At 43.3% G+C, this 13,042-nt stretch overlaps 1 non-coding gene across 1 annotated transcript; it reads left to right on the top strand.

The window, feature by feature from the left end:
* The first annotated feature begins 507 nt into the window (after positions 1-507).
* LOC115836513 lies at positions 508-633 on the top strand. The gene has a single exon (XR_004031586.1). It is a non-coding gene; the product is annotated as a U4atac minor spliceosomal RNA (small nuclear RNA).
* Positions 634-13,042: the final 12,409 nt, after the last annotated feature.

Here is a 13,042-nt window from a genome sequence, read left to right as displayed (position 1 = left end):
GTCTTGGCTTCTAAACACCATTCTCCAATAAAAGGACCTAGGTATTCTTGGAGAAAAGGCTGATGGCTGATTCCAGGGATTGGCTAGGAATATTACAAGATGAACCTGGAAAATGTTGTGTCAGAAAGTGAGGAAGAATGATAAGATTATGTCAAAAAGACACAGAAATCAGTTTGAAGGGGCTCCCATTGGCCAAATATGGAAAAATTTGAGAATGAAAATAAATATTGATAGAAACAATTTATTACCAGTTGAACAAAATAAACTATGAGTCCATAGTGATATAAATAAATGGAATTTGATGAGTAACAATATATTTACCTAATTTCAAATATTGCCTTAAGAAATGCTAATAATTTTAATGGGAAACATTAGAGAAATCCAAATTGTGAGACATTCTAGAAAACAACCATCCTGAAATCTTCCAGAATGTCAAGGTCATGATAGTCAAAGACTGAGAAAATGTTCTCATCACAATTGAAGGAAAATAAAGAGAAATAACAACTAACCATCCTTTTCTTGGGGTTGCACTACTGTCCAAAGAGCATGTAGTGAGGGCAATACTGCTAACGTCTACACAACACACCTGCATCAACTAGAGCTTTGCTTTAGCTTGGTGTAATTTTTGGAAAAATGAAAAACTGAAGGAAAAAAACTAAATGTAACATGTGATTCTAAAGTGGGTCCTTCTAATATAAAGAATATTCTCTGGGCATGGTGGCTCACATCTGTAATCCTAGCACTTTGGGAGGCTGAGGCAGGCAGATCACCTGAGGCTAGGGGTTCAAGACCAGCCTGGCCAACATGGTGAAACCCCATCTCTACTGAAAATACAAAAATTAGCCAGGCATGGTGGCACATACCTATAATCCCAACTACTCAGGAGGCTGAGGCAGGAGAATCGCTTGAACCTGGGAGGTAGAGGTTGCAGTGAACCGAGATCGTGCCACTGCCCTCCAGCCTGGGTGACAGAGTGAGACTGTCTCAAAATTATATATATATATATCTTACTGGGGGCCAGAAGCAGTGGCTCATGCCTGTAATCCCAACACTTTGGGAGGCCAAGACAGGCAGATCACTTGAGGCCATGAGTTCAAGACCAGCCTGGACAATATGGTGAAACCCCATCTCTAGTAAAAATACAAAAATTAGGTGGGCGTTGTGGTGTGCACCTGTAATCCCAGCTACTTGGGAAGCTGAGGCAGGAGAATCACTTAAACCTGGGAGGTGGAGGTTGCAGTGAGCCAAGATCATGCCACTGCACTCTAGCCTGGGTGACAGAGCAAGACGCTGTCTAAAATAAATAAATAAATAAATATATATATATATATAAAATTGGAGGCCTAGTGTGGTGGCTCATGCCTATAATCCTAGCACTTTGGGAGGCCAAGGCAGGAAGGTCGCTTGAGGCCAGAAGTTTGATACTAGCCTGGGTAACATAGCAAGACCCCTGTCTCTATGAAAAATTTTAAAAATTATCTGGACATGGTGATGCATACCTGTAGTCCTAGCTACTCGGAAGGCTGAGGCAGGGGGATCATTTGAGCCCAGGAGTTTGAAGTTATAGTAAGCTATGATCAAGCCACTGTACTCCAGCCTGGATGACAGTAAGACCCTGTCACTAAAAAAATAAAAATTAAATTTAAAAACAGAATATTATTGGGATGACCAGTGAAACTTGGATGGGGACTAAGGATAAAATGATAATAATGTAGCCATGTTAACTTTCTGTTTTGATGATTATATTGTGGTTACACTGGAAATATACACAAAAGGGTTTTGGAGTAATAGGGCATCATATCGGAAATTTACTCTCAAATACCATCATGTGCCACGTAACAACATTTCAGTCAACAATGGATGGCATATAGGATGATGGGTCCATAAGACTATAATAAAGCTGCCCTGTACATGTATACTATTTTTTGTATTTTACAGTGTATTATTACTGTACCTTTTCTATGTTTAGATATGTTTAGTTACACTTACCATTGTGTTATAATTGCCTACAGTATTCAGTACAGTAACATGTTGTGCAGGTTTGTAGCCTAGGAGCAATAGGCCATACTATATAATCTAGATGTATAGTGGGCTGTACCATCTAGATTTAGACTCACTCTTTGATGTTTGCACAATAACAAAATTGACTAACGACACATTTCTCAGAAGGAATCCCCATGATTAAGCAATGTATGACTGTAGTCTAAAAAAATTATTTGTACTAAACTTGCAACTTCTCCTTAAGTGACTTTTCCCCCACACATCTAACATATAATGGAAATACAAGGACAAGAAAACCACAGTAGACACTCCCATTTAAAATAGGAGATTAATAAAAGGCACATAACAGCCATTAGCAAATGTGAGAACTAACCATGCACTTGTCACCAATTTCCCCTGCTCCAGGGGCAGGGAATGTGATTCTCTGTGGCTCCTATCTCTACCCTTGGATGGAGCTCTTGGCTCCATCCTTTGAGTCATTCCTCCTTTTCCAAAAGAAATAGGCTTTGTTCACAGTCTGGTAACTTGTTCAAGATGCTTCACTGGGTACCTGGTGTGTTCTTTTCATGTTGAACTATCTTTGTCTGTTTTAACTCAAGCCACTACTGCTTACACTGGTACAATTCTTGTAGGGGAAAAAACTGTGGACTTTCCATTAATTTTATTTTTACTCAAACCATACCCCCAAATCTCAAGATAAGCCCTTCCCTCCTTTAGGCTGTAAATTACAGTGCTGTGGACCAGAACTTTAAGACTCTTAGAAGCACTTTAGTCTACATGAGAGGTTTAGGAGGCACTGTTTTAAGTCTTTCTGAGATCTCAACAGTCTTACAACCATAGAAAAAAACAAAATTATGTCCTTTGCAGCAACATAGATGCAGCTGGAGACCATTATCCTAAGCAAATTAATACAGGAACAGAAAACCAAGTACCGCATGTTCTCACCGATAAGTGGGAGCTAAACATTGAGTACACACGGCACAAAGGTGGGAACAATAGATGCTGGGGACTCCAACAGAGGTGGAGGGACAAGAGTTGAAAAACTACCTATCAGGTACTACCTACTGGGTGATAGGATCATTAGAAGCCCAAACCTCAGCATCATGCAATATACTCATATAACAAACCTGTACATGTATCCCCAAATCTAAATTTTTTTTAAATTGCTACTCATATATTACTATATGCCAATAATATACTAATAGAGTACAAAAAATAACTAATATAACATTTGAGAAACAACAACAAAAAAGTCTTACAGCCACATCCTTGACCTTGAGGCCCCATTTTACGGGGAAGGTCTTAGAATTAATATTCCCTCTAGGTTTTAATTTACTTTGAGCATTTTTTTTTTTCTGGCTGTAGATAATGCCCTGGGCCCTCTATAGTTTCTCAAAATTTTGCTTGAACAAAATAGTTTCTTCTCCCTGTACTTTTTCACAGGCAGCTAAAGGGAGTAAGTTGGCATTTTGAACGTTTTGCCTAGAAATCTCCATACCAAGGTGCAAGTTCAATTATTTTCTCTTATCCATGTTACTACATGTTACTAGTATGTCACTTAGGTCCTGAATAATTTCCCAAGAACTTCCTCGCTGTGCTGTCATCCTCCTTCCTACCCTTCAGGACTCTGCAAGCTTCCTGATTCCAAAGTAAATGTTATATGTTTTAGATTTTTGTTATGGAAGCTCCCCACTTCTGGGTGTTAATTTGTTTTAATTATCTATTGCAGGGGTTGGGAAGCTAGTTTCCATGGCCAAACCTAGCCCACCGTCTGTTTTGGTAAGTGAAAATGTATTAGAACTCAGTCATGTTCTTTTTTTTTTTTTCATGTTCTTTTGTTTGTGTATTTTCTATGGTTGTTTTCATACTACGATGGCAAAGTTAAGTAGTAGCAACAGAGATCATCTGGCCTGCAAAACCTAAAATATTGGCTATCTGATCTTTTACGGAAAGTTTGCCAGTGCCTGATTTATTGCTATGCAAAACAAAACAAAACAAAACAAAACAAAACTACCCAAAATGAATCTCTTAAAACAACAATTTATTATTTCTTACAGTTATGTGCATTAACCATTAACCCAGTGGTTTTCTGCTTCACAGAGTGTTGGGTGGGGTGGTAGAATGTCTGGAGGTACAAATGACCTTACTCACATGGCTGGAAGTTGGTGCTAGTTGCCAGCTGGGAGCTCAGCTGGAACTATTAGCCAGGTGTCTCACTTCTCCTCCTCCTGGTGGGCCCCCACAGAGTTGCTTGGGCCTCTTCACAGCATTGCAGCTGGGTTCTCAGAAGGAGCATTCTGAATGCATAGGAGGGAACAGAAGACTTTTTTTTTTTTTTTTTTTTTTTTTGAGACAGGGTCTTGCTCTGTTACCCAGGCTGGAGTGTAGTGGTGTGTGATCTTGGCTCACTGCAACCTCCACCTCTTGGGCTCAGGTGATCCTCCCAACTCAGCCTCCCGAGTAATTGCAACTACAGGTGTGCGCCACCATGCCCAGCTAATTTTTGTATTTTTAGCAGATATGGGGTTTTGCCATGTTGCCCAGGCTGGTCTCAAACTCCTGGGGTCAAGCTTTCTACCCACCTCAGCCTCCCAAAGTGCTGGGATTACAGGCGTGAGCCATTGTGCCTGGCCCAGAAGATCTCTTCAGGCCAAGGCTCAGAAGTTATACAGTGATACATAGCTACATTCTATTGGTCCACATAAGTCACAGGACCAACCTAGATTCAAGGGGAGAGGAAACAGACTCCACATATTGATAAGAGATGTAGGAAAGAATTTGTGGCCATCTTTAATCCATCACAACACAAATAAACTGCATGTCAGGATGCTATTACCATCTATATTTTGTTCTGAGTGCTCAACTACACTTGTTCTCATGACCCGAAGTGGGTCTGCTTCCTCCTCTCACCCCTTTATCCCATCCTGTACAAAGGTGCCATAGCACTGGGTCCAGGCCCTGCTCAGTGACTGTGGTCATCCATTTCCAGCAGCATCTATACCCAAGACAGGATATGTCTACAGTCTGTTGGGATGGGTTATTTGCCTCAAGTGCTGCTTTCTCATATCCTAGAAAGGCCAACAGAAGCCTGGCAACTGCCTTCAATTGCTATATCTTAAAATTGTTGGAATATCCCATAACTAATTGCTAATTAGTTATTGCCATAATAATGCTGCTTAGCAAATAACGACCAAATTGAAGTGCCATACAATAATAAAGCATGTATTTCTCTCTCAGGTGTCCATGGATTGGCTGGGACAGCTGTGCTTAAAGATGTAGTAGCTCTGTAGGTTGGCTAGGTTAGTCTATGCCATGTGTCTCTATTTCTTCTGTGATGCCCACCAAGGGCATGTTTTTCACATGGCACAAGATGGGTGAGCAAAAAGCCCCAATATCTCATAAGGCCTGTGGTTGGAGTGGTCACTTCCACCCACATTCTATCAGCCAAAACAAGTTGATTGGCCAACCCAACATTATCATATTCTGCCTCTAGTGGGAGAAACTTCAAAGTCATATGGCAAAGGGACTGGATATAGGGAGTGGTGAAGAATTGGGAATAATGCAACCCTCCATGACTTTTTCTTTTTCTGGAGCTAAAATGGTGGCTGGGAATTGTACTCCAGAACAGCTCACAATTTGTAATATCTCTGGTCTCTTTTCCTCCAATTTCCTGCTCTTCCCAACCTGCGCTATGGACTTCATCAGATTTCAGCATTAGAGAGAATATGGAAGGACATCAACCCTAACTTCATCCAGCGAGGATTTCCACACACCATACACTCTTTGAGAGTTCTCTTGGCTTTGTGTGCACAGCTCCAGTGACAGGGAGCTCGCTATGTCATGAGGCAGCCTGCTCCCTTGTGGCTATCACTGACCCAACTATTAAGCCTTCTTATGCAGACAGTCCCTGACTTACTGTTAGACTTACGACTTTTTGATTTTACAGTGGTGCAAAAGCAATATGTATTCAATAGAAACTGTATTTCAAATTTTGAACTTTGATCTTTTCCCAGGCTAGCAACTTATGAAGACCAACCTTTTATTTTTAAAATAGGCTTTGTGTTAGATGCTTTTGCCCAACTATAGGTTAATGTAAATGTTCTCAGAATATTTAAGGAAGGCTAGGCTAAACTGTGATCTTTGGGAGCTTAGATAAGTGCATTTTCGACTTACAATGTTTTCAACTTACGATGAGTTTATTGGGATGAAGCCCATTGTAAGTAAAGGAGCATCTGCATTAAGCTAAAATCCATGTCTATAACTTCCTCAGTAATATCAAGTTTGTTCCTTGGAGCCAGAGAATAATCCTTTTCCAATGAATGGAAAATTCATTGGAAAAGCGAATGAATACTTTTCCACGTGATGGTCTTTCTGTTGTTGAAAGAGATCAGCCATGTACCTTCTCCCAACCTGAAGACAACTCCTCACCAGGCTACCTATCAATTCTACCTCTTTTTTTAAGAGATGGGGTCTCACTATGTTGCCCAGCCTGGTCTTGAACTCTGGGCTCAAGTGATCCTCCCACCTCAGCCTTCCAAGTAGCCGGGATTACAGGCACACACCACCATGCCCAGCTCCATTTCCATTGTTCTTCGTGCTTCCTTATTGAGTTCCTTCCCTGTCCCGATTATTCTTCTTTGATTGGGCTTTGACTACCTGGGCATTTAGTAGGGTCCGTAACTGAATGCAGCATTCCAGCCAGGGTCTAAGCAACAGAATAGAGCAGGACCATTATCTCCGCAATTTCCGATATCATACTTTCATCAGTGTCTTCTGAAACAACATTCACTCTTTTATGTTCATGTTAAACTAAAAGGCAGGGCTGAAGGCAGCATCCTGGAACAGTGGAAACATTCCTATAAGTTAACTTGAATCCTTTAAATAAAGTCAATGTACGAACCAGAGTTTTTGACTGTGAAAACAGTCAATTATAACACTGTTCTGCTGTGGCCACCACTGCCCATGATTATTTAACACCACTGCTACAGGACCGTTCATGCTGCTGCTGCCTCCATGAATAATTTCTACACCACTCCTGCCTCTTAGCATCACTCCTAAGAATTCAGAGTCTTCAGTGGGAATGACTGAGCCAATTCACATGCTTGAGCCCTAGCTGCCAGGTAGGGGAGGAATGAATCTTCCCCTTTCTGCCTCCATGGTGGGAGCTAGGGCATTGCAGCCCTCCAGTACTACATAGACTGGAAAATTCTTCCAAAATAAGATGGGGGATTGCACGCTGAGTGGACAAGTATAATGGCAAAGGTTCGCTCCAGTCATTTTAAAAAGTTCAATTTCCCTTTAATTGTACTATCATCCAACCCATATTTTCCTTTTTAGTCACAGGAATAACATGCCATAGATTGTTAAAGGCCAACCCAGTTTGCCAACAGACTATCAAATGCAGCTCTGTGATCTGGCAGTTTAGGGACCTGTTAAAAAAAGAAATGTGATAGTCTTTGCTCTGGTTTATTCTGAGAAATCTCCACTTCCTTTACATCTTTAAAAGTCTATTCTTGGCCAGGCACAATGGCTCACACCTGTAATCTCAGCACTTCAAGAGGCCGAGGCAGGAGGATTGCTTGAGCCCAGGAGTTCAAGATCAGCCTGGGCAACATAGTGAGACCTTGTCTCTATTAAAAATAAAAAAAAATGGCCGGGCGCAGTGGCTCACGCCTGTAATCCCAGCACTTTGGGAGGCCGAGGTGGGCGGATCACCTGAGGTTGGGAGTTCGAGACCAGCCTGACTAACATGGAGAAACCTCATCTCTACTAAAAATACAAAATTAGCCGGGCATGGTGGTGCGTGCCTGTAATCCCAGCTTCTCGGGGGGCTGAGGCAGGAGAATCACTTGAACCCGGGAGGCGGAGGTTGTGGTGAGCCGAGATCGTGCCATTGCACTCCAGCCTGGGCAACATGAGCAAAACTCCGTCTCAAAAAAAAAAAAAATAAATAAAATAAAAAAAAAATAATAAAAAAAATTAGCCAGGCATGGTGGTGGTATGTGTCTGTAGTCACAACTACTCATGAGGCTGAGGTGAGAGGATTGCCTAAGCCCAGAAGGTTGAGGTGGCAGTGAGATGTGATTGCACCACTGCATTCCAGCCTGGGCAACAGAACAAGACCCTGTCTTACACACACACACACACACACACACACAAACTATTCTTAGATAAGAGTGTAGTTTGCAGAATCAACGTCTTCCTGTAATGGACGGGTATTGATTTTTTGTGCCTCCTCCTCAACATTACTCCTTCTGTTAGAGACTCCCACCCTTCCCCATGTGGTTGCGACAGGCTAACTATGGGGTCGCTATGGCCCGGGTGACTTATATCTGGCCAATCAGAGCACTATACCCCTCTGGCCACAGTTGATTTGTTCAAGGATCAACATGTGGCCCAAGAAGGACTAATGAGCAATGTCCCTTCTCCCAGGACTTCTGCTGCAAATGTTGAGTAAAAGGCTTTTCCTTTCCCCTGGATTGGCCAGTCTGGAGTTAGCAAGGGTGCTATATTAGTTTCCAAGGACTCCTCTAACAAATTGTCACAGACTTGGTGGCTTAAAACAACAGAAATTGATTCTCTTACAGTTCTGGAGGCTAAAAGTCCAAAATATCAAGGTGTCAGCAGGGACATGCTTCTAGGGTCTCACTCTGTCACCCTTCCTAGTAGCTGGGACCACAGGCATATGCCACCATGCCCAGCTAATTTTTAAAAAAAATTTTTTGTGGAGACGAGGTCTCACTCTGTTGCCCAGGCTGGACGTGCTCCTTCTGAAAGCTCTAAGAAATAATTCTTTCTTGCCTCTTCTAGCTTCTGGTGGCTCACAGCCATCCTTGGCATTCCTTGGCTTGTAGCAACATCATTCTAATCTCTGCCTCCATCTTCACATGGCCTTCTCTCTGCCTATGATTTTCTCCTGTTGATGTGTCCTCTCCTCTTATAAGGAAACCAATCATTAGACTTGGGCTCACCCTAATCCAGTATGACTCCATCTTGACTTCACTAATTGCATCTGCAAAGACTGTTTCCAAATAAGCTCAATTCTGAGGTTTCAGATAGAAATGAATTTTGGAGGTACGCTGTCCATCTTATTACAGCCATTATGTGGAAAGAGCTTATCTGAGAATTAAGCCAAAAAGGAAGCTAGAGGGTTGCGCCCTGGTATGTTGTATCAGACTCCCCCTGGACTGACCAGTTATGTGACCTGGTGAATTACTCCTCCCTTTTCCCCCACATAAGCTGATTTGAAGTAACAGAAGGAAACTGATTACCACTTCTCCTTTTGCAAAATTAGAAAATCATTTACACAGGACTAATGTTCCAAACTTCTCCCCGGTATATTCATCCTCCAAGAGTCTCTGACAAGGATTGAGCAATTTCATTTGGAAATTCTCTTAGTGCCTTGGATTTATTTCATTTGGCTAGGAAACTAACTTATTTTGAGAAGCAAGATGATCTCTTACAATGTCTTCAACCATTCCTTTCTTATAATTTTTATTGTGGAAAATTTTAAAAATATACAAAAATAGAGAAAATAGTGTAAGTCTCCAAGTTCCCATCACCCCACTTAAAAAAAAATCAACATTTAGCCATGTTTATTTCATCTATACCCCCAACTTCCCTCCACCTCCTGCAGGATTAGTTTAAAGCAAAATTCAGATAACATGTACAGTAGTACCCACTTATCCATTGCTTTCTGATGTCTCAGTTACTGGAGGTTAACCGTGGCCTAAAAATATTAAATGGAAAATTTCAGAAATAAAAAATTCATAAGTTTTAAATTGCACACTGCTCTGAGTAGCATGATGAAATCTTGCCCTGTCCCTTGCCATCCCACCCAGGACATGAATCATCCCTTTTTCCAGCTTATCCATACTGTGTACATTGCCTGCTCATTAGATAGCTACCCATTAGTAGCTGTTTTGGTTATCAAATAAAAAAAAATAGGATGTAGGTAGAGTTCAATACAATCTGCAGTTTCCAGCATCCACTGGGGGTCTGAGAACACACACCCAAGGATAGGGGTGGACTACTGTAATTAATTTACCCTCTTCAACCACTATCCTGAGCTTAAAATTCGCTCATAACTGCATCTGATAAGCTCTGTCGCCTGCAAGACAAAGCAAGTTACTTTACACATAGGAAGTGGACAATTGAGGTTTGTAAATACAGGCCCTGCCCTCAGAATTTTCAATCTAATAGGAGAGAAAAGACAAGAACCTCCTCCAGGTGCTCATCAAACTTTAATGTGAATCACCTGGGGAGCTGTTAAAATGCATAGTCTGCTCAAGTAGGTAGGAACTGCATTCTGGAGTTCCAACAAGCTCTTGGGCAATACCAATGCTGCTGATCCACGGATCACACTTCGAGCTGCAATGCCCTAAACCATCATGCAAAGGAGATAATAATAGGGTGCTGTATAAGGTAGAGATAATGGGCCACACTGTTTAAGACCTGGCTTGTTAAATAGCTTACCACAATTATCCAAATTAATTTTTTAAATATTCCAGAGTGAGAGTAACATCGAGCCAACCACCAGGGAGCCACAAAAGAAATTTTATAAACTCTGGGAAGAGAAGGCACAGTTACCTACCAGTTCAGGAAACATATATGGTAGAGAGCGAACATGTCTAGCCAGCTCAGGGTGACTCCTTTCTCCACAAACTTGCCCCTCTTTAGGAAGGGTCCTGAATAGCCATGTTGATACTGCTTGGCCCCAGCCTCCAGCCACAGCTGTCTGGGCCAGGGGTGAGCATCTGACCCAAGTTGGGCTAATCAGATGATTTCTCCTGAGAATTTAGATTTGCGATTCCAGAAAGCTAGTCAGCCCCTGGGTGTGGCTGGAATTGAGATGATGTAAACATTCCACCTTCTGCCAATGCACAGAGAAGCAAAGAAAGCTGAGAGAATGAAACAGACCACAGACAAAGAAGTGGACATAGACATGAAAGAGAAATGCCCATATTCCTGAGGCTTCCTTGCCCCCATTCTGGTCTTTCCGAAGCCTATTAGCATTTCTGCCCATGGTTTCTGTGCCTTAGAACTCAATCCCCTTATATTAAAAATCTTCCAAGTGTTGTACCAGTGAGTTTCAGATCTGCAAAAGCAAAGAGACTGGCTGGGCGCATTGACTCACACCTGTAATCCCAGCACTTTGGGAAACTGAGATGGGCAGGTCACTTGAGGTCAGGAGTTCGACACCAGCCTGGCTAACATGGTGAAACCCCGTCTCTACTAAAATACAGAAATTGGCCTGGGGCAGTGGCGGGCGCCTGTAGTCCCAGCTACTCAGGAAGCTGAGGCACGAAGATCGCTTGAACCTGGGAGGTGGAGGTTGCAGTGAGCCAAGTTTGGGCCACTGCACTCTCCAGCCTGGCGACAGAGTGAGACTTTGTCTCAAACAAAAAAACAAAAAGGAAAGAGACTGATGAATAAACACAGTTCTACAACAAGCAGGACAAAGTCAGAGAGGGAGAGAAGGGTAAGAGCCTAGAAATGCAGGTCAGTGTGAGTCCCCCAGGTGGGTAGGTAGGAGAGAGGCTGTTCCTGATAGGAATGAAGTTTCAGGAACCAGAAAAGAAATTTCCTTCCTGCAGGCAGAGTGGAAGCCACCTGGTTCATGCTCCCTGCCTGCCTGGAGAGCCTCACCTGGGAATTCCCCTCAGCCTTCCTGTTTGTGTAGGATCAGCCATGCCAGAATGCACCTTGTTCCAGTCAAGCTCTGCGGCCACAGTAGCCCTGCTTTACTGCTGCCTGTGGTCACAGCCTGGCCCTCCCAAGTGTCTGGAGGAGCTGTTCCCAGCTGGTTGCCACTCTGCCCATTTTCCTAATCAGCATGCCACTCCCCAGGTCCCCAGCCTGGGGATGTGTGGCTTGGCTGAGCTGCAGGTGGGTCCCGAAGTCCATGACGATGATCTGTGCCTGGTCCTTTTGTTCCAGGTAGATGACCAACTTGTCCTGCCTTTCCCAGGATCATCCCAGTTTTAAAACGAAAAGTCCCAAATCTCAACCCTCTCAGTTCTGGGGAAACTGGTAGGGTTAATCACCCTAATTATAGAGACCCCAGGTCCTCAGTGGAAACTGCCTGAGCATTGTGCCTTGAAGACAGCATCCCAACCCTGAGGACCCCAGACCTCCAAACCCTACCCTCTTAAGGATTCCCACACAACTGGATATTCCTGAAACCCCCATATCTCTCCACAGGCCTGTGAGCAGTATGAGTCAGATTAGATTCTGAAGCCTCCCAGTCTTGAACTGGGTGACCTGGACACGTTACCTAACTTCACTGTGTCTTATCTGGAAAGTAATATCCAAAATAGCACATGTGTCTCATGGGATCGTGGGAGTATTGCCTGGGAATTCCCCTCGGCTTCCTGATTGTGTTAGGACCAGCCATATGCGAGAAAGCACCTTGTTGCCATCAAGCTCTGGGGCCACAGAGTCCCTGCCAGCTGAGGCTATAGTTTGGCCCCATAGAAAGTTTTATTCTCTCAGCTTTAATTTTTAAAATATTCTGACTATATAAAAGTCAGCAGTTACTTTCATACCCTTACCCTAATCTAGTCATTGCCTCCTCATTCCCATGGCCCACCTCCCGCTCTGTTGGGTACACATCAGAGCGCCAGTGGTATGACACAGTTTCTGCACAGGCAGTGGGAGGACCCAGGCTGCCTGCAGAGGCTTCACCTAGTCCTTCCTCTCTCTGGCCTTAGACCAGGGCCCGATTTCTGTAATCTCCAGGCTGAATCCCTGGAGGGGAAAGCTCATGGAGCTAGTTAGAAGGGGCTAGCAGGAAAGGGGCTGTCAAAGGACTTCAGTTGCTTGGCCAGCACTCTGATATGAGCAGAGGACCCTGTATCTCTGGTCCCCATGTTCTTATACCTGTCAACAAGAAGTTCCAGCTCAGGAGGGACTGTCCCCTGTGAACCCTGGAAATAGGGAAGAGGCATGAGCACATTTTGTGCATTGCACAGTGGGGGCAACTGATGAAGTCCTTGCAGCCAGCTCTCCCACCTGACAATTGTCACATGTGGGTGAGGGC

This window comes from Nomascus leucogenys, chromosome 8 (assembly GCF_006542625.1).
Source record: "Nomascus leucogenys isolate Asia chromosome 8, Asia_NLE_v1, whole genome shotgun sequence".
Classification (NCBI taxonomy): Eukaryota; Metazoa; Chordata; class Mammalia; order Primates; family Hylobatidae; genus Nomascus; species Nomascus leucogenys.
The sequence above is the reverse complement of the archived record's forward strand: the minus strand, read 5'-3'. Positions and strand labels throughout refer to the sequence as shown.